General features: G+C 42.6%; 1 protein-coding gene across 1 annotated transcript in view; it reads right to left on the bottom strand.

Annotated features, from left to right (window-relative positions):
- The window catches only part of LOC124042659 (hippocalcin-like protein 4), a 37,429-nt gene extending 18,694 nt beyond the window's left edge, over positions 1 to 18,735 (bottom strand). Inside the window, exon 1 of the mRNA XM_046360739.1 lies at positions 18,574 to 18,735. The gene's annotated coding sequence lies outside the window, so the exon portion shown is untranslated. The remainder of the gene's footprint in view (positions 1 to 18,573) is intronic.
- Positions 18,736 to 19,942: the final 1,207 nt, after the last annotated feature.

The following is a 19,942-nucleotide window of genomic DNA, read 5'->3' as shown; positions in this document are numbered from 1 at the left end:
TAAGTACCTTTATATTGAGTTGTAAACTAAGTATCGTATATTGAGGTGTAAACTAAGTACCGTATATTGAGGTGTAAACTAAGTACCGTATATTGAGGTGTAAACTAAGTACCGTATATTGAGGTGTAAACTAAGTAACGTATATTGAGGTGTAAACTAAGTACCGTATATTGAGGTGTAATCTAAGTAACGTATATTGAGGTGTAAACTAAGTACCCTATATTGAGGCGTAAACTAAGTACCGTATATTGAGGTGTAAACTAAGTACCGTATATTGAGGTGTAAACTAAGTACCGTATATTGAGGTGTAAACTAAGTACCCTATATTGAGGTGTAAACTAAGTACCGTATATTGAGGTGTAAACTAGATATCGTATATTGAGGTGTAGACTAGGTACCGTATATTGAGGTGTAAACTAAGTACCCTATATTGAGGTGTAATCTAAGTAACGTATATTGAGGTGTAAACTAAGTACCCTATATTGAGGCGTAAACTAAGTACCGTATATTGAGGTGTAAACTAAGTACCGTATATTGAGGTGTAAACTAGATATCGTATATTGAGGTGTAGACTAGGTACCGTATATTGAGGTGTAAACTAAGTACCCTATATTGAGGTGTAATCTAAGTAACGTATATTGAGGTGTAAACTAAGTACCCTATATTGAGGCGTAAACTAAGTACCGTATATTGAGGTGTAAACTAAGTACCGTATATTGAGGTGTAAACTAAGTACCGTATATTGAGGTGTAAACTAAGTACCCTATATTGAGGTGTAAACTAAGTACCGTATATTGAGGTGTAAACTAGATATCGTATATTGAGGTGTAGACTAGGTACCGTATATTGAGGTGTAAACTAAGTACCCTATATTGAGGTGTAAACTAAGTACCGTATATTGAGGTGTAGACTAGGTACCGTATATTGAGGTGTAAACTAGGTACCGTATATTGAGGTGTAAACTAGGTACCGTATATTGAGGTGTAAACTAAGTACCCTATATTGAGGTGTAAACTAAGTACCGTATATTGAGGTGTAGACTAGGTACCGTATATTGAGGTGTAAACTAGGTACCGTATATTGAGGTGTAAACTAGTTACCGTATATTGAGGTGTAGACTAGGTACCGTATATTGAGGTGTAAACTAGGTACCGTATATTGAGGTGTAAACTAGGTACCGTATATTGAGGTGTAAACTAGGTACCGGTACTTAAAGACGCACTCCAGGATCTCAAGCCGAACCCCTTTTGTAACATATAGTACGAATTAGATTTGTACCATTTTGATTTGTTGCAAGATGTGACATGAATGATGTAGTACACAATTTGATGACATAGTACACCAAAAACCGAGGACCACTTTTGGCTCAGGAGCACCACTTTCAAAACTACTGTCTGAAATTATACAAACACTTGAGTGTGCATCTTTTAAGTAAAAATACTTTAAAGCACTACTTCATTATTTTGAGTTATCGTTACCTTACATTTACATAACATTTAAGTAATTTAGCAGACGCTCTTATCCAGAGCGACTTACAAATTAAATTGTACTCCACTACATTCTTACATTAATTCATGTACTGTTTACTCCATACATTTTCCCCAACATCCGAAAGTACTCATTACATTTGGAATTTACATTTACATTTACATTTAAGTCATTTAGCAGACGCTCTTATCCAGAGCGACTTACAAATTGGTGCATTCACCTTATGAATTCTTAGCTGGACAGGAAAATTGTCTAATTCACACACTTATCAAGAGAACATCCATGATCATCATACTGCCTCTGACCTGGCAGACTCACTAAACACAAATGCGTGGTTTGTATATGATGTCTGAGTGTTGGAGTGTCCCTGCCCTGGCTATCCATAATATATTTATACTGTGCAATGGGAAAGTATTCAGACCCCTTGACTTTTTACACGTTATTACATTACAGCCTTATTCTAAAACTGATTAAATAGTTTTTTTCTCTCATCAATCTACACACAATTCCCTATAATGACAAAGCAAAAAACATTTACGTAAATATTCTGACTCTTTACTCAGTACATTGCTGAGGCACCTTTGGCAGCGATTACAGCATCGATTCTTCTTGGGTATGACGCTACACGTTTGTCATTTGGGGAGTTTCTCCCATTCTTCTCTGCAGATCCTCTCTGTTCTAACAACAGAGAGAGAGACCTGTACTAACAACAGAGAGAGAGACCTGTTCTAACAAGAGAGAGAGAGACCTGTTCTAACAAGAGAGAGAGAGACCTGTTCTAACAACAGAGAGAGAGAGAGACCTGTTCTAACAAGAGAGAGAAAGACCTGTTCTAATAAGAGAGAGAGAGAGAGACCTGTTCTAACAACAAAGAGAGACAGACCTGTTCTAACAACAGAGAGAGAGACCTGTTCTAACAAGAGAGAGAGAGACCTGTTCTAATAAGAGAGAGAGAGAGAGAGAGAGAGAGACCTGTTCTAACAACAAAGAGAGACCTGTTCTAACAAGAGAGAGAGAGAGAGAGAGACCTGTTCTAACAACAAAGTGAGACCTGTTCTAACAACAGAGAGAGAGACCTGTTCTAACAACAGAGAGAGAGAGACCTGTTCTAACAACAGAGAGAGAGAGACCTGTTCTAACAAGAGAGAGAGAGAGACCTGTTCTAACAAGAGAGAGAGAGAGAGAGAGAGACCTGTTCTAACAAGAGAGAGAGAGACCTGTTCTAACAAGAGAGAGAGAGACCTGTTCTAAAAAGAGAGAGACCTGTTCTAAAAAGAGAGAGAGAGACCTGTTCTAACAAGAGAGAGAGAGAGACCTGTTCTAACAAGAGAGAGAGAGACCTGTTCTAACAAAGAGAGAGAGAGAGAGACCTGTTCTAACAAGAGAGAGAGAGACCTGTTCTAACAAGAGAGAGAGACCTGTTCTAACAAAAAAGAGAGAGACCTGTTCTAAAAGAGAAGAGAGAGACCTGTTCTAACAAGAGAGAGAGAGAGACCTGTTCTAACAAGAGATAGAGAGACCTGTTCTAACAAGAGAGAGAGAGAGACCTGTTCTAACAAGAGAGAGAGAGAGACCTGTTCTAACAAGAGAGAGAGAGACCTGTTCTAACAAGAGAGAGAGAGACCTGTTCTAACAAGAGAGAGAGAGACCTGTTCTAACAAGAGAGAGAGAGACCTGTTCTAACAAGAGAGAGAGAGAGACCTGTTCTAACAAGAGAGAGAGAGAGAGAGAGACCTGTTCTAACAAGAGAGAGAGAGAGACCTGTTCTAACAAGAGAGAGAGACCTGTTCTAACAAGAGAGAGAGAGACCTGTTCTAACAAGAGAGAGAGAGACCTGTTCTAACAAGAGAGAGAGAGACCTGTTCTAACAAGAGAGAGAGAGACCTGTTCTAACAAGAGAGAGAGAGAGACCTGTTCTAACAAGAGAGAGAGAGACCTGTTCTAACAAGAGAGAGAGAGACCTGTTCTAACAAGAGAGAGAGAGAGACCTGTTCTAACAAGAGAGAGAGAGACCTGTTCTAACAAGAGAGAGAGAGAGACCTGTTCTAACAAGAGAGAGAGAGAGACCTGTTCTAACAAGAGAGAGAGAGACCTGTTCTAACAAGAGAGAGAGAGAGACCTGTTCTAACAAGAGAGAGAGACCTGTTCTAACAAGAGAGAGAGAGACCTGTTCTAACAAGAGAGAGAGAGACCTGTTCTAACAAGAGAGAGAGAGACCTGTTCTAACAAGAGAGAGAGAGAGACCTGTTCTAACAAGAGAGAGAGAGACCTGTTCTAACAAGAGAGAGAGAGACCTGTTCTAACAAGAGAGAGAGACCTGTTCTAACAAGAGAGAGAGAGACCTGTTCTAACAAGAGAGAGAGAGACCTGTTCTAACAAGAGAGAGAGAGACCTGTTCTAACAACAAAGAGATACCTGTTCTAACAACAGAGAGAGAGACCTGTTCTAACAAGAGAGAGAGAGACCTGTTCTAACAAAGAGAGAGAGAGAGACCTGTTCTAACAACAGAGAGAGAGACCTGTTCTAACAAGTGAGAGAGAGACCTGTTCTAACAACAGAGAGAGACCTGTTCTAACAAAGAGAGAGAGACCTGTTCTAACAAGAGAGGGAGACCTGTTCTAACAAGAGAGAGAGAGACCTGTTCTAACAAGAGAGAGAGAGAGACCTGTTCTAACAAGAGAGAGAGAGACCTGTTCTAACAAGAGAGAGAGAGACCTGTTCTAACAAGAGAGAGAGACCTGTTCTAACAAGAGAGAGAGAGACCTGTTCTAACAAGAGAGAGAGAGACCTGTTCTAACAAGAGAGAGAGAGACCTGTTCTAACAACAAAGAGATACCTGTTCTAACAACAGAGAGAGAGACCTGTTCTAACAAGAGAGAGAGAGACCTGTTCTAACAAGAGAGAGAGAGACCTGTTCTAACAAGAGAGAGAGAGACCTGTTCTAACAACAGAGAGAGAGACCTGTTCTAACAAGTGAGAGAGAGACCTGTTCTAACAAGAGAGAGAGACCTGTTCTAACAAGAGAGAGAGAGACCTGTTCTAACAAGAGAGAGAGAGACCTGTTCTAACAAGAGAGAGAGAGACCTGTTCTAACAAGAGAGAGAGAGAGACCTGTTCTAACAAGAGAGAGAGACCTGTTCTAACAAGAGAGAGAGAGACCTGTTCTAACAAGAGAGAGAGACCTGTTCTAACAAGAGAGAGAGAGACCTGTTCTAACAAGAGAGAGAGAGACCTGTTCTAACAAGAGAGAGAGAGACCTGTTCTAACAACAAAGAGATACCTGTTCTAACAACAGAGAGAGAGACCTGTTCTAACAAGAGAGAGAGACCTGTTCTAACAAGAGAGAGAGAGACCTGTTCTAACAACAGAGAGAGAGACCTGTTCTAACAAGTGAGAGAGAGACCTGTTCTAACAACAGAGAGAGACCTGTTCTAACAAGAGAGAGAGAGACCTGTTCTAACAAGAGAGAGAGAGACCTGTTCTAACAAAGAGAGAGAGACCTGTTCTAACAAGAGAGAGAGAGAGACCTGTTCTAACAAGAGAGAGAGAGACCTGTTCTAACAAGAGAGAGAGAGACCTGTTCTAACAAGAGAGAGAGACCTGTTCTAACAAGAGAGAGAGAGACCTGTTCTAACAAGAGAGAGAGAGACCTGTTCTAACAAGAGAGAGAGAGACCTGTTCTAACAACAAAGAGAGACCTGTTCTAACAACAGAGAGAGAGACCTGTTCTAACAAGAGAGAGAGAGACCTGTTCTAACAAGAGAGAGAGAGACCTGTTCTAACAACAGAGAGAGAGACCTGTTCTAACAAGTGAGAGAGAGACCTGTTCTAACAACAGAGAGAGACCTGTTCTAACAAGAGAGAGAGAGACCTGTTCTAACAAGAGAGAGAGAGACCTGTTCTAACAAGAGAGAGAGAGAGCCTGTTCTAACAACAGAGAGAGAGACCTGTTCTAACAAGTGTTCTAACAAGAGAGAGAGACCTGTTCTAACAAGAGAGAGAGAGAGAGACCTGTTCTAACAGAGAGAGAGAGACCTGTTCTAACAAGAGAGAGAGAGACCTGTTCTAACAAGAGAGAGAGAGACCTGTTCTAACAAGAGAGAGAGAGAGACCTGTTCTAACAAAGAGAGACAGAGACCTGTTCTAACAAGAGAGAGAGAGACCTGTTCTAACAAGAGAGAGAGAGACCTGTTCTAACAAGAGAGAGACAGAGACCTGTTCTAACAAGAGAGAGAGAGACCTGTTCTAACAGAGAGAGAGAGAGACCTGTTCTAACAAGAGAGAGAGAGAGACCTGTTCTAACAAGAGAGAGAGAGACCTGTTCTAACAAGAGAGAGAGAGACCTGTTCTAACAAGAGAGAGAGAGACCTGTTCTAACAAGAGAGAGAGAGAGAGAGACCTGTTCTAACAAGAGAGAGAGAGAGACCTGTTCTAACAAGATAGAGAGAGACCTGTTCTAACAAGAGAGAGAGAGACCTGTTCTAACAACAGAGAGAGAGACCTGTTCTAACAAGTGAGAGAGAGACCTGTTCTAACAACAGAGAGAGACCTGTTCTAACAAGAGAGAGAGAGAGACCTGTTCTAAGAAGAGAGAGAGAGACCTGTTCTAACAAGAGAGAGAGAGGCCTGTTCTAACAACAGAGAGAGAGACCTGTTCTAACAAGTGAGAGAGAGACCTGTTCTAACAAGAGAGAGAGAGAGAGACCTGTTCTAACCAGAGAGAGAGAGACCTGTTCTAACAAGAGAGAGAGAGACCTGTTCTAACAAGAGAGAGAGAGACCTGTTCTAACAAGAGAGAGAGAGAGAGACCTGTTCTAACAAGAGAGAGACAGAGACCTGTTCTAACAAGAGAGAGAGAGACCTGTTCTAACAAGAGAGAGAGAGAGAGACCTGTTCTAACAAGAGAGAGACAGAGACCTGTTCTAACAAGAGAGAGAGAGACCTGTTCTAACAAGAGAGAGAGAGAGAGAGACCTGTTCTAACAAGAGAGAGAGAGAGACCTGTTCTAACAAGAGAGAGAGAGACCTGTTCTAACAAGAGAGAGAGAGACCTGTTCTAACAAGAGAGAGAGAGAGACCTGTTCTAACAAGAGAGAGAGAGACCTGTTCTAACAAGAGAGAGAGACCTGTTCTAACAAGAGAGAGAGAGACCTGTTCTAACAACAGAGAGAGAGACCTGTTCTAACAAGTGAGAGAGAGACCTGTTCTAACAAGAGAGAGAGAGACCTGTTCTAACAAGAGAGAGAGAGAGACCTGTTCTAACAAGAGAGAGAGAGACCTGTTCTAACAAGAGAGAGAGAGACCTGTTCTAACAAGAGAGAGAGAGAGAGAGACCTGTTCTAACAAGAGAGAGAGAGAGACCTGTTCTAACAAGAGAGAGAGAGACCTGTTCTAACAAGAGAGAGAGATACCTGTTCTAACAAGAGAGAGAGAGAGACCTGTTCTAACAAGAGAGAGACAGGGACCTGTTCTAACAAGAGAGAGAGAGACCTGTTCTAACAAGAGAGAGAGAGAGAGAGACCTGTTCTAACAAGATAGAGAGAGACCTGTTCTAACAAGAGAGAGAGAGAGACCTGTTCTAACAAGAGAGAGAGAGACCTGTTCTAACAAGAGAGAGAGAGAGAGAGAGACCTGTTCTAACAAGAGAGAGAGAGAGACCTGTTCTAACAAGAGAGAGAGAGACCTGTTCTAAAAAGAGAGAGACCTGTTCTAAAAAGAGAGAGAGAGACCTGTTCTAACAAGAGAGAGAGAGAGAGACCTGTTCTAACAAGAGAGAGAGAGACCTGTTCTAACAAGAGAGAGAGAGAGAGAGACCTGTTATAACAAGAGAGAGAGAGAGAGACCTGTTCTAACAAGAGAGAGAGAGACCTGTTCTAACAAGAGAGAGAGAGAGACCTGTTCTAACAAGAGAGAGAGAGACCTGTTCTAACAAGAGAGAGAGAGAGACCTGTTCTAACAAGAGAGAGAGAGACCTGTTCTAACAAGAGAGAGAGAGACCTGTCCTAACAAGAGAGAGAGATCTGTTCTAACAAGAGAGAGAGAGACCTGTTCTAACAAGAGAGAGAGAGACCTGTTCTAACAAGAGAGAGAGAGACCTGTTCTAACAAGAGAGAGAGAGAGAGACCTGTTCTAACAAGAGAGAGAGAGAGACCTGTTCTAACAAGAGAGAGACCTGTTCTAACAAGAGAGAGAGAGACCTGTTCTAACAAGAGAGAGAGACCTGTTCTAACAAGAGAGAGAGAGACCTGTTCTAACAAGAGAGAGAGAGACCTGTTCTAACAACAAAGAGAGACCTGTTCTAACAAGAGAGAGAGAGACCTGTTCTAACAAGAGAGAGAGAGACCTGTTCTAACAACAAAGAGAGACCTGTTCTAACAACAGAGAGAGAGACCTGTTCTAACAAGAGAGAGAGAGACCTGTTCTAACAAGAGAGAGAGAGACCTGTTCTAACAACAGAGAGAGAGACCTGTTCTAACAAGTGAGAGAGAGACCTGTTCTAACAACAGAGAGAGACCTGTTCTAACAAGAGAGAGAGAGACCTGTTCTAACAAGAGAGAGAGAGACCTGTTCTAACAAGAGAGAGAGAGACCTGTTCTAACAACAAAGAGAGACCTGTTCTAACAAGAGAGAGAGAGAGACCTGTTCTAACAAGAGAGAGAGAGACCTGTTCTAACAAGAGAGAGAGACCTGTTCTAACAACAGAGAGAGAGACCTGTTCTAACAAGTGAGAGAGAGACCTGTTCTAACAACAGAGAGAGAGACCTGTTCTAACAAGAGAGAGAGAGACCTGTTCTAACAAGAGAGAGAGAGACCTGTTCTAACAACAGAGAGAGAGACCTGTTCTAACAAGTGAGAGAGAGACCTGTTCTAACAACAGAGAGAGAGACCTGTTCTAACAAGAGAGAGAGAGACCTGTTCTAACAAGAGAGAGAGAGACCTGTTCTAACAAGAGAGAGAGCGACCTGTTCTAACAAGAGAGAGAGAGACCTGTTCTAACAAGAGAGAGAGAGACCTGTTCTAACAGAGAGAGAGAGACCTGTTCTAACAAAGAGAGAGAGACCTGTTCTAACAAGTGAGAGAGAGACCTGTTCTAACAAGAGAGAGAGAGACCTGTTCTAACAAGAGAGAGAGAGACCTGTTCTAACAAGTGAGAGAGAGACCTGTTCTAACAAGAGAGAGAGAGACCTGTTCTAACAAGAGAGAGAGAGACCTGTTCTAACAAGAGAGAGAGAGACCTGTTCTAACAAGAGAGAGAGAGACCTGTTCTAACAAGAGAGAGAGAGACCTGTTCTAACAACAAAAGAGAGAGAGAGAGAGAGAGAGAGAGAGAGAGAGAGAGAGAGAGAGAGAGGGGGCCTGTTCTAAAACAGAGAGAGACCTGTTCTAACAACAGAGGGAGAGAGAGAGAGAGAGAGAGAGAGAGAGAGAGAGAGAGAGAGAGAGAGAGAGAGAGAGAGAGAGAGAGAGAGAGAGAGAGAGAGAGAGAGAGAGAGAGAGAGAGAGAGCTATAGAGAGAGGTAGAGAGAGAGAGAGAGAGAGAGAGAGAGAAAGAGAGATACAGACAGACAGAGAGGAGGAAGGATGCATCGCTATAGAAACAGAGCCCACCTCAGCGATGGTTCAAACAATCTAATTTAAGATCACCCTACATGTAGAGCCTGGAGACTTACACAGGGGATGGACAGCGCGGGGAGGGTGTGTCTCTCTGTCTGAGATATGTCTCCCAGGTCTCTCTACGGTAGCTAAGCATGGCTAACATCTTCCAACATTTTATCTGTCCATACAATTGTTTCATATTATTTATGATTTTAATTATTACTTGTTTTGTTTATGTATCAAATGGAACCCAATTCCCTATATAGTGCACTACTTATAACCAGAGCCCTATGTGTAGTAGTGCAGTATATAGGGAAGAGGGTCCCATTTAGGACACAGGCCTTGTGTCCTCTAATTCGCCGGAGAGTGTTTCAGAGATGCCCTGTAATTATAGCCATTATAGTAAAACACTCATAATTTTAGTAAAATACTCATAATTATAGTAAAACACTCACAATTAAATTAAAACACTCACAATTAAAGTAAAACACTCATGCTAACAACTCGTTATCAGAGATCGACACTTGCCCGAAAAGCACCCCACACTATATCACTGTCTTATAAACATCAGTTCCCCCAAGTTAACTAGCAAGCTGTGTGACTTTCCAAATTATGTCCAATCACTTGAATTTACCACAGGTGGACTCCAATCATGTTGTAGAAACAACTCAAGGATGATCAATGGAAACAGGATGCACCTGAGCTAAAATTGGAGTCTCATAGCAAAGGGTCTGAATTCTTACGTAAATATTATATTTCTGTTTCCTATATTAATTGTAATACTTTTTCATTAAATACAAATTTTTATAAAAACTTGCTTTGTCATTATGGGGTATTGTGTTGTCATTATGGGGTATTATGATGTAATGATGGGGTATTGTGATGTAATGATGGGGTATTGTGATGTAATGATGGGGTATTGTGATGTCATTATGGAGCAGTGTGTGTGTAGATCGATGAGGATTCTATTAACTTCATTCATTTTAGAATAAGGCTGTAACGAAACTACACAAGGAAAAAGTCAAGGGCCAGGGTTAACATTTGGAACGATGCCTCTTTTGTCAAGTGGCACCACAGACAGCATCACACACCTGACAACTAAACACACACCAGCCAGCATCACTACCTGGAAAATAAACACACACCAGCCAGCATCACACACCTGACAACTAAACACACACCAGCCAGCATCACTACCTGAAAAATAAACACACACCAGCCAGCATCACACACCTGACAACTAAACACACACCAGACAACTAAACACACACCTATCAAACTAAACACACACCAGACAACTAAACACACACCTGATAACTAAACACACCTGACAACTAAACACACCTGACAACTAAACACACCTGATAACTAAACACACCTGACAACTATACACACCTGACAACTAAACATACCTGGCAACTATACACACCTGACAACTAAACACACCTGACAACTAAACACACCTGACAACTAAACATACCTGGCAACTATACACACCTGACAACTAAACACACCTGACAACTAAACACAACTGACAACTAAACACACACCTGATAACTAAACACACCTGATAACTAAACACACCTGATAACTAAACACACCTGATAACTAAACACACCTGATAACTAAACACACCTATCAAACTAAACACACACCAGACAACTAAACACACACCTAACAACTAAACACACCAGACAACTAAACACACACCTATCAAACTAAACACACACCAGACAACTAAACACACACCTGATAACTAAACACACCTGACAACTAAACACACCTGACAACTAAACACACCTGGCAACTAAACACACCTGATAACTAAACACACCTGACAACTAAACACACCTGACAACTATACACACCTGACAACTAAACACACCTGGCAACTAAACACACACCTGACAACAAAACACACACCTGACAACTAAACACACCTGACAACTAAACACACCTGGCAACTAAACACACACCAGACAACTAAACACACCTGACAACTGAACACACCTGACAACTAAACACACCTGGCAACTAAACACACCTGACAACTGAACACACCTGACAACTAAACACACCTGACAACTAAACACACCTGACAACTAAACACACCTGACAACTAAACACATACCCGACAACTAAACACACCTGACAACTAAACACACCTGATAACTAAACACACCTGACAACTAAACACACCTGACAACTAAACATACCTGGCAACTATACACACCTGACAACTAAACACACCTGACAACTAAACACACACCTGGCAACTAAACACACACCAGACAACTAAACACACACCTGACAACTATACACACCAGACAACTAAACACACCTGATAACTAAACACACCTGATAACTAAACACACACCTGACAACTAAACACACACCTGACAACTATACACACACCTCACAACTAAACACACACCTCACAACTAAACACACACCTCACAACTAAACACACACGTCACAACTAAACACACACGTCACAACTAAACACACACATGACAAGTGCTCCCATGATGACACTGAACTCTATTACTTCAACACTCATAGACACAGCACACACCCACACAAAGCATGGGCACGGACACACACCCACACAAAGCATGGGCACGGACACACACCCACACAAAGCATGGGCACGGACACACACCCACACAAAGCATGGGCACGGACACACACCCACACAAAGCATGGGCACGGACACACACCCACACAAAGCATGGGCACAGAAAGACACACACACACTTAGCATGGGCGCGGACACACACCCACACAAAGCATGGGCACGGAAAGACACACACACACACACTTAGCATGGGCACGGACACACACCCACACAAAGCATGGGCACGGACACACACCCACACAAAGCATGGGCACGGAAAGACACACACACACACACTTAGCATGGGCACGGACACACACCCACACAAAGCATGGGCACGGAAAGACACACCCAGACAAAGCATGGGCACGGACACACACCCACACAAAGCATGGGCACAGAAAGACACACACACACTTAGCATGGGCACGGACACACACCCACACAAAGCATGGGCACGGAAAGACACACACACACTTAGCATGGGCACGGACACACACCCACACAAAGCATGGGCACGGAAAGACACACACACACACACTTAGCATGGGCACGGACACACACCCACACAAAGCATGGGCACGGAAAGACACACACACACATAGCATGGGCACGGACACACACCCACACAAAGCATGGGCACGGACACACACCCACACAAAGCATGGGCACGGACACACACCCACACAAAGCATGGGCACGGAAAGACACACACACTTAGCATGGGCACGGAAAGACACACACACACTTAGCATGGGCACGGACACACACCCACACAAAGCATGGGCACGGAAAGACACACACACACTTAGCATGGGCACGGAAAGACACACACACACTTAGCATGGGCACGGACACACACCCACACAAAGCATGGGCACGGAAAGACACACACACACTTAGCATGGGCACGGAAAGACACACACACACTTAGCATGGGCACGGAAAGACACACACACACTTAGCATGGGCACGGAAAGACACACACACACTTAGCATGGGTACGGAAAGACACACACACACTTAGCATGGGCACGGAAAGACACACACACACTTAGCATGGGCACGGAAAGACACACACACACTTATCATGGGCACAGAAAGACACACACAAACACGTAGCATGGGCACGGAAAGACACACACACATAGCATGGGCACAGAAAGACACACACAAACACGTAGCATGGGTGTGCACAGAAACACACACACACATAGCATGGGCACGGACAACTAAACACACACACACCCACAAATATATACAAAGACATGCACACACATGCACAAGGTCAGTCAGACAGACAGACAGACAGACAGACAGACAGACAGACAGACAGACAGACAGACAGACAGACAGACAGACAGACAGACAGACAGACAGACAGACAGACAGACAGACAGACAGACAGACAGACAGACAGACAGACAGACACCCAGAAGACAGACAGACACCCAGAAGATTGCACCAAAATCAACCATTTATCGAATCATCAAGAGCTTCAAGGATAGCGTTTGATTTGTTGTGAAGAAGGCTTCAGGGCGCCCAAGAAAGTCCAGCAAGCTCCAGGACCGTCTCCTAAAGTTGATTCAGCTGCGGGATCGGGGCACCACCAGTACAGAGCTTGCTCAGGAATGGCAGCAGGCAGGTGTGAGTGCATCTGCACGCTCAGTGAGGCGAAGGCTTTTGGAGGATGGCCTGGTGTCCAGAAGTGCAGCAAAGAAGCCACTTCTCTCCAGGAAAAACATCAGGGACAGACTGATATTCTGCAAAAGGTACAGAGATTGGACTGCTGAGGACTGGGGTAAAGTCATTTCCTCTGATGAATCCCCTTTCCGATTGTTTGGAGCATCCGGAAAAAAGCTTGTCCGGAGAAGACAAGGTGAGCGCTACCATCAGTCCTGTGTCATGCCAACAGTAAAGCATCCTGAGACCATTCATGTGTTGGGTTGCTTCTCAGCCAAGGGAGTGGGCTCACTCACAATGTTGCCTAAGAACACAGCCATGAATAAAGAATGATACCAACACATCCTCAGAGAGCAACTTCTGCCAACCATCCAGGAACAGTTTGGTTACGAACAATGCCGTTTCCAGCATGATGGAGAACCTTGCCATAAGGCAAAGTGATAACTAAGTGGCTCGGGGAACAAAATACCAATATTTTGGGTCCATGGCCAGGAAACTCCCCAGACATTAATCCCATTGAGAACTTGTGGTCAATCCTCAAGAGACGGGTGGACAAAAAAAACCCACAAATTCTGACAAACTCCAAGCATTGATTATGCAAAAATGGGCTGCCATCAGTCAGGATGTGGCCCAGAAGTTAATTGACAGCATGCCAGGGCGGATCGCAGATGTCTTGAAAAAGAAGGGTCAACACTGCAAGTATGGACTCTTTGCATCAACTTCATGTAATTGTCAATAACAGCCTTTGACACTTATGAAATGCTTGTAATTATACTTTAGTATTCCATAGTAACATCTGACAAAAATATCTAGACACTCAAGCAGCAAACTTTATGGAAATTAATATTTGTGTCATTCTCAAAACTTTTGGCCACGACTGAATATACAGTATATATATATATAGTGTGTATTTAAAGTGTATATATATATATATATATATATATATATATATATATATATATATATATATATATATATATATATATAGTGAATATATATATAGTGTATATATAGTGTGTGTAAATATAGTACATATATATATATATATATATAGTGTGTGTATATATATATACAGTGCCTTGCGAAAGTATTCGGCCCCCTTGAACTTTGCGACCTTTTGCCACATTTCAGGCTTCAAACATAAAGATATAAAACTGTATGTTTTTGTGAAGAATCAACAACAAGTGGGACACAATCATGAAGTGGAACGACATTTATTGGATATTTCAAACTTTTTTAACAAATCAAAAACTAAAAAATTGGGCGTGCAAAATTATTCAGCCCCTTTACTTTCAGTGCAGCAAACTCTCTCCAGAAGTTCAGTGAGGATCTCTGAATGATCAATGTTGACCTAAATGACTAATGATGATAAATACAATCCACCTGTGTGTAATCAAGTCTCCGTATAAATGCATCTGCACTGTGATAGGTTCAGTTGCATCAGTCTACTGACTTGCCTCAAAGCAACAAAGAACATTTACATTGAGGGGTTGACTTTCTCAGTTGGTTGGATGGTGCTGGCATCACCTCTACTCTGGTTGAATGGTGCTGGTTGAATGGTGCTGACATCACCTCTACTCTGGTTGAATGGTGCTGGTTGAATGGTGCTGGCATCACCTCTACTCTGGTTGAATGGTGCTGGTATAACCTCTCCTCTGGTTGAATGGTGCTGGCATCACCTCTACTCTGGTTGAATGGTGCTGGTTGAATGGTGCTGGCATCACCTCTACTCTGGTTGAATGGTGCTGGTTGAATGGTGCTGGCATCACCTCTACTCTGGTTGAATGGTGCTGGTATAACCTCTACTCTGGTTGAATGGTGCTGGTATAACCTCTACTCTGGTTGAATGGTGCTGGTATAACCTCTACTCTGGTTGAATGGTGCTGGTTGAATGGTGCTGGCATCACCTCTACTCTGGTTGAATGGTGCTGGTATAACCTCTACTCTGGTTGAATGGTGCTGGTATAACCTCTACTCTGGTTGAATGGTGCTGGTATCACCTCTACTCTGGTTGAATGGTGCTGGTTGAATGGTGCTGGTATAACCTCTACTCTGGTTGAATGGTGCTGGTTGAATGGTGCTGGTATCACCTCTACTCTGGTTGAATGGTGCTGGTTGAATGGTGCTGGTATAACCTCTACTCTGGTTGAATGGTGCTGGCTGAATGGTGCTGGTATAACCTCTACTCTGGTTGAATGGTGCTGGTTGAATGGTGCTGGTATCACCTCTACTCTGGTTGAATGGTGCTGGTTGAATGGTGCTGGTATAACCTCTACTCTGGTTGAATGGTGCTGGTTGAATGGTGCTGGTATAACCTCTACTCTGGTTGAATGGTGCTGGCATCACCTCTACCCTGGTTGAATGGTGCTGGCATCACCTCTACCCTGGTTGAATGGTGCTGGTATAACCTCTACTCTGGTTGAATGGTGCTGGTTGAATGGTGCTGGTATAACCTCTACTCTGGTTGAATGGTGCTGGTTGAATGGTGCTGGTATAACCTCTACTCTGGTTGAATGGTGCTGGTTGAATGGTGCTGGTATAACCTCTACTCTGGTTGAATGGTGCTGGTTGAATGGTGCTGGTATAACCTCTACTCTGGTTGAATGGTGCTGGTTGAATGGTGCTGGTATAACCTCTACTCTGGTTGAATGGTGCTGGTTGAATGGTGCTGGTGGCACCTATTCTCTGCTTCACGATGTTCAATTGCACCTTTTTCAAGTAGTGCCACAAAATGACATGACTCACTAGCGGAGGTTAAGTGGTGGTGAGGGCTTGGACATGCACACCTGCACGCACAGAGCGAGAGAGAGTAGGATACTGGATGTCTCTATCTACCAAGTAGCATTCTGTATCTCTCTATCTATCTAGTAGGATACTGTATGTCTCTATCTACCAAGTAGCATTCTGTATCTCTCTATCTATCTAGTAGGATACTGGATGTCTCTATCTACCAAGTAGCATTCTGTATCTCTCTATCTATCTAGTAAGTCGCTCTGGATAAGAGCGTCTGCTAAATGACTTAAATGTAAATGTAAATGTAGTAGGATACTGTATGTCTCTATCTACCAAGTAGCATTCTGTATCTATCTATCTAGTAGGATACTGGATGTCTCTATCTACCAAGTAGCATTCTGTATCTCTCTATCTATCTAGTAGGATACTGTATGTCTCTATCTACCAAGTAGCATTCTGTATCTCTCTATCTATCTAGTAGGATACTGTATGTCTCTATCTACCAAGTAGCATTATGTATCTCTCTATCTATCTAGTAGGATACTGGATGTCTCTATCTACCAAGCAGGATGTGTCATTCACTGTCTACCAATGAGGATTTGTCATTCTCTGTCTACCAAGTATGACAATGTCTTTCTCTATCAACCAAGTAGTATATTGTATTTCTCTATCTACCAAGTAGGATGTGTCATTCTCGGTCTACCAAGAAAGATTATGTCTCTCTCTATCTACCAAGTAGGATAATGTATATCTCTATCTCCCAAGTAGTATATTGTCTCTCTCTATCTACCAAGTAGGATAATGTCTCTCCCTACCTAACAAGTGGGATAATGTCTCTCTCCACCAAATAATATATTGGATATCTCTTGTCTACCAAGTATCATGCTGTATCTTTCTATCTACCAAGCAGGATAATATATCTCTCTTTCTACCAAGTAGGATAGTGTCGTTCTCTTTCTACCAAGTAGGATATTGTCTCTCACTATCTCCCAAGTAGAATAATGTATATCTCCATCTACCAAGTAGTATTATGTCTCTCTATGTCTACCAAGTAGGATAATGTATCTCTCTTTCTACCAAGTAGGATGTTGTCATTCTCTGTCTACCAAGTAGTATTATGTCTCTCTCTGTCTACCAAGTAGGATAATGTATCTCTCTGTCTTAATTTACCCTTACAACCTCTACTACCAGCTTGTAGTGTTCCAGATTGACATTATAGGATGCATCCCAAATGGCAGTCTATTCCCTTTATAGTGCACTAGTTTTGACTAGGGCACATAGAGCTCTGGTCAAAAGTTACGCACTACATGGTTCCCCTTGGGACACAAAAATAAATATGGCTATTTTCGGAATGTTCATTAAAGCATGAAGGACATCAAAGCACAGAAGCATGTCTCAGGTTAATTTCAAAAGGATTTCAGCAGTCTGTTTCTCATGTCCGTCTCCTATGTCCTTACTCTGAGGCAGACTGACATCTAACATAATCTTATACATCACAAGTGTGGCGACATGTCTGCTCATGTTCCCGTCAGTGCGCATGGAAGGGCGACCTAAAGTATTGTCACCATGGCAATCCATCAGACGCACCTGTTACCGCTAAACAGAGAGAGTTGAATTAAACAGAGAGAGTTGAATTGAAAGAGAGAGAGAGTTGAATTGAGAGAGAGAGAGAGAGAGAGAGAGAGAGAGAGAGAGAGAGAGAGAGAGAGAGAGAGAGAGAGAGAGAGAGAGAGAGAGAGAGAGAGAGAGAGAGAGAGAGAGAGAGAGAGAGAGAGAGAGATGTTGAAAAGAACATCTGCATTTTGTTAGGGGATAGCATAGAGACGGTAGATCTATCTGTTGATTATGTCCTGGCCTATAATAATATAAGAAAGTAGATCCCACCATGTCACATACGTGAGACCTTGTAGATTTAATTTCTCAATTGTTGATTATCTTTTGAGTGAATTATTTGACATGTATGATATTTGTTTTCTTTATTTTGTCCAAACACATATATATATTTTACATTCTTGAAAACGAGAGGGTGCATTTTAAGAGATTTCATCCTGATACATTTCAAATAAATAAATATAGTTAATGTATGTGATACGTCCTATACATTGCTTTGACAACGGTGGCAATAAAGCATTTGTTGAATTGAATTGAGCCCGAGAGAGAGAATGAGTGTGTGTGTGTGAGAGAGAGAGAGATACACAGATAGATATTATGCGCGCAAAGAAAGCTTCAAACGCTCATGTTGCCCATGTCCTTGTTATTGTGTGTGTGTGTGTTTGTTTGTGCGCGCGCGCGCGTGTCACTACGTCCTTCCTTTGACTTGGGTATAAATAATCCGCCAATAACATGGTTTGACTATTATGCCATTACACATTTATTAACATCGTTGCGCAAGAAATTACTATTTAGTTGTCTAGACACTATTGGTAAAAAAAAAAGACAGTTTATCTCGTTTCTTACCTTGAAATTATGTAGAAGACTCGATTCTTCAGAACCTTACGGACAAATCAATTATTTTACGGTGTTCTTACAATTATTTCTCAAAAGCTCTGAAACAAGTGAAGTCTACTCCAAATCAGCAAGTTTCCCCGTTGCCTCACTCGGTCGCTCGCTCTCTACGTTCCGTTCAGTGAAAATGAATGATTGCATGCATCCTCTTCGTCAACACATTTGCCTAAGGACCGCCTCATGCCAGCGCCGATTGGGGAGCGAGTCTCAAATAATCATTCTGGACGATGTAATTGGATGATCTGCCTTGCCAATCAAAACAGCAAACTCTGCCAGCGCGTAGCGTCTGTATCCCTGAACTATTTGCTTTACAACACTAAGCCTATATAGACGTAATATGACATTTGAAATGTCTTTATTCTTTTGGATCTTTTGTGAGTGTAACGATTACTGTTAATTTGTATTGTTTATTTCACTTTTGTTTATTATCTATTTCACATACATGGGCAATGTTAACATATATTTCCCATGCCAATAAAGCCCCTTAAATTGAATTGAGAAAGGGTGAGAGAGAGAGAGAGAGAGAGAGAGAGAGAGAGAGAGAGAGAGAGAGCAGGCCTTAATGTTTGTATTCTGTAACTGCGGGTGGGAAGCACATTTGCATGTAGAGATGTGTTGACCTCTCATCAATAATTACTATCTCCAGGTTTTACACTCATTCAAATTACTGTGTGTGTGTGCGTGTGTTTGTGTGTGTGCATGTGTGCATGTGTGCACACGCCTGTTCCTATGTGTGTACGTTAGGATCAGAGTGCCGTAGTGTAGTGGTGTAGTGGTAATGTATCTGTGTGAGAAAAGGAAAAAGGGGAACTTGCAGTGAAGGTTAATCAGGCCCCTGGCTGAGAAATGACCTTCCATCCAAGGTAAGCATACGGCACGTACACACTCTACTCCACACAGAGACGCTCTACTGCACTCAGAGACGCTCTACTGCACACAGAGACGCTCTACTGCACACAGAGATGCTCTACTCCACACAGAGATGCTCTACTCCACACAGAGACGCTCTACTGCACACAGAGACGCTCTACTGCACACAGAGACGCTCTACTCCACACAGAGACGCTCTACTGCACACAGAGACGCTCTACTGCACACAGGACGCTCTACTGCACACAGGACGCTCTACTGCACACAGAGACGCTCTACTGCACACAGAGATGCTCTACTGCACACAGAGATGCTCTACTGCACACAGAGATGCTCTACTGCACACATAGTTGCTCTACTGCACACAGAGACGATCTACTGCACACATAGATGCTCTACTCCACACAGAGACGCTCTACTCCACACAGAGACGCTCTACTGCACACAGAGA

This window comes from Oncorhynchus gorbuscha, linkage group LG09 (assembly GCF_021184085.1).
Source record: "Oncorhynchus gorbuscha isolate QuinsamMale2020 ecotype Even-year linkage group LG09, OgorEven_v1.0, whole genome shotgun sequence".
NCBI classification, from domain to species: domain Eukaryota; kingdom Metazoa; phylum Chordata; class Actinopteri; order Salmoniformes; family Salmonidae; genus Oncorhynchus; species Oncorhynchus gorbuscha.
The sequence above is the reverse complement of the archived record's forward strand: the minus strand, read 5'-3'. Positions and strand labels throughout refer to the sequence as shown.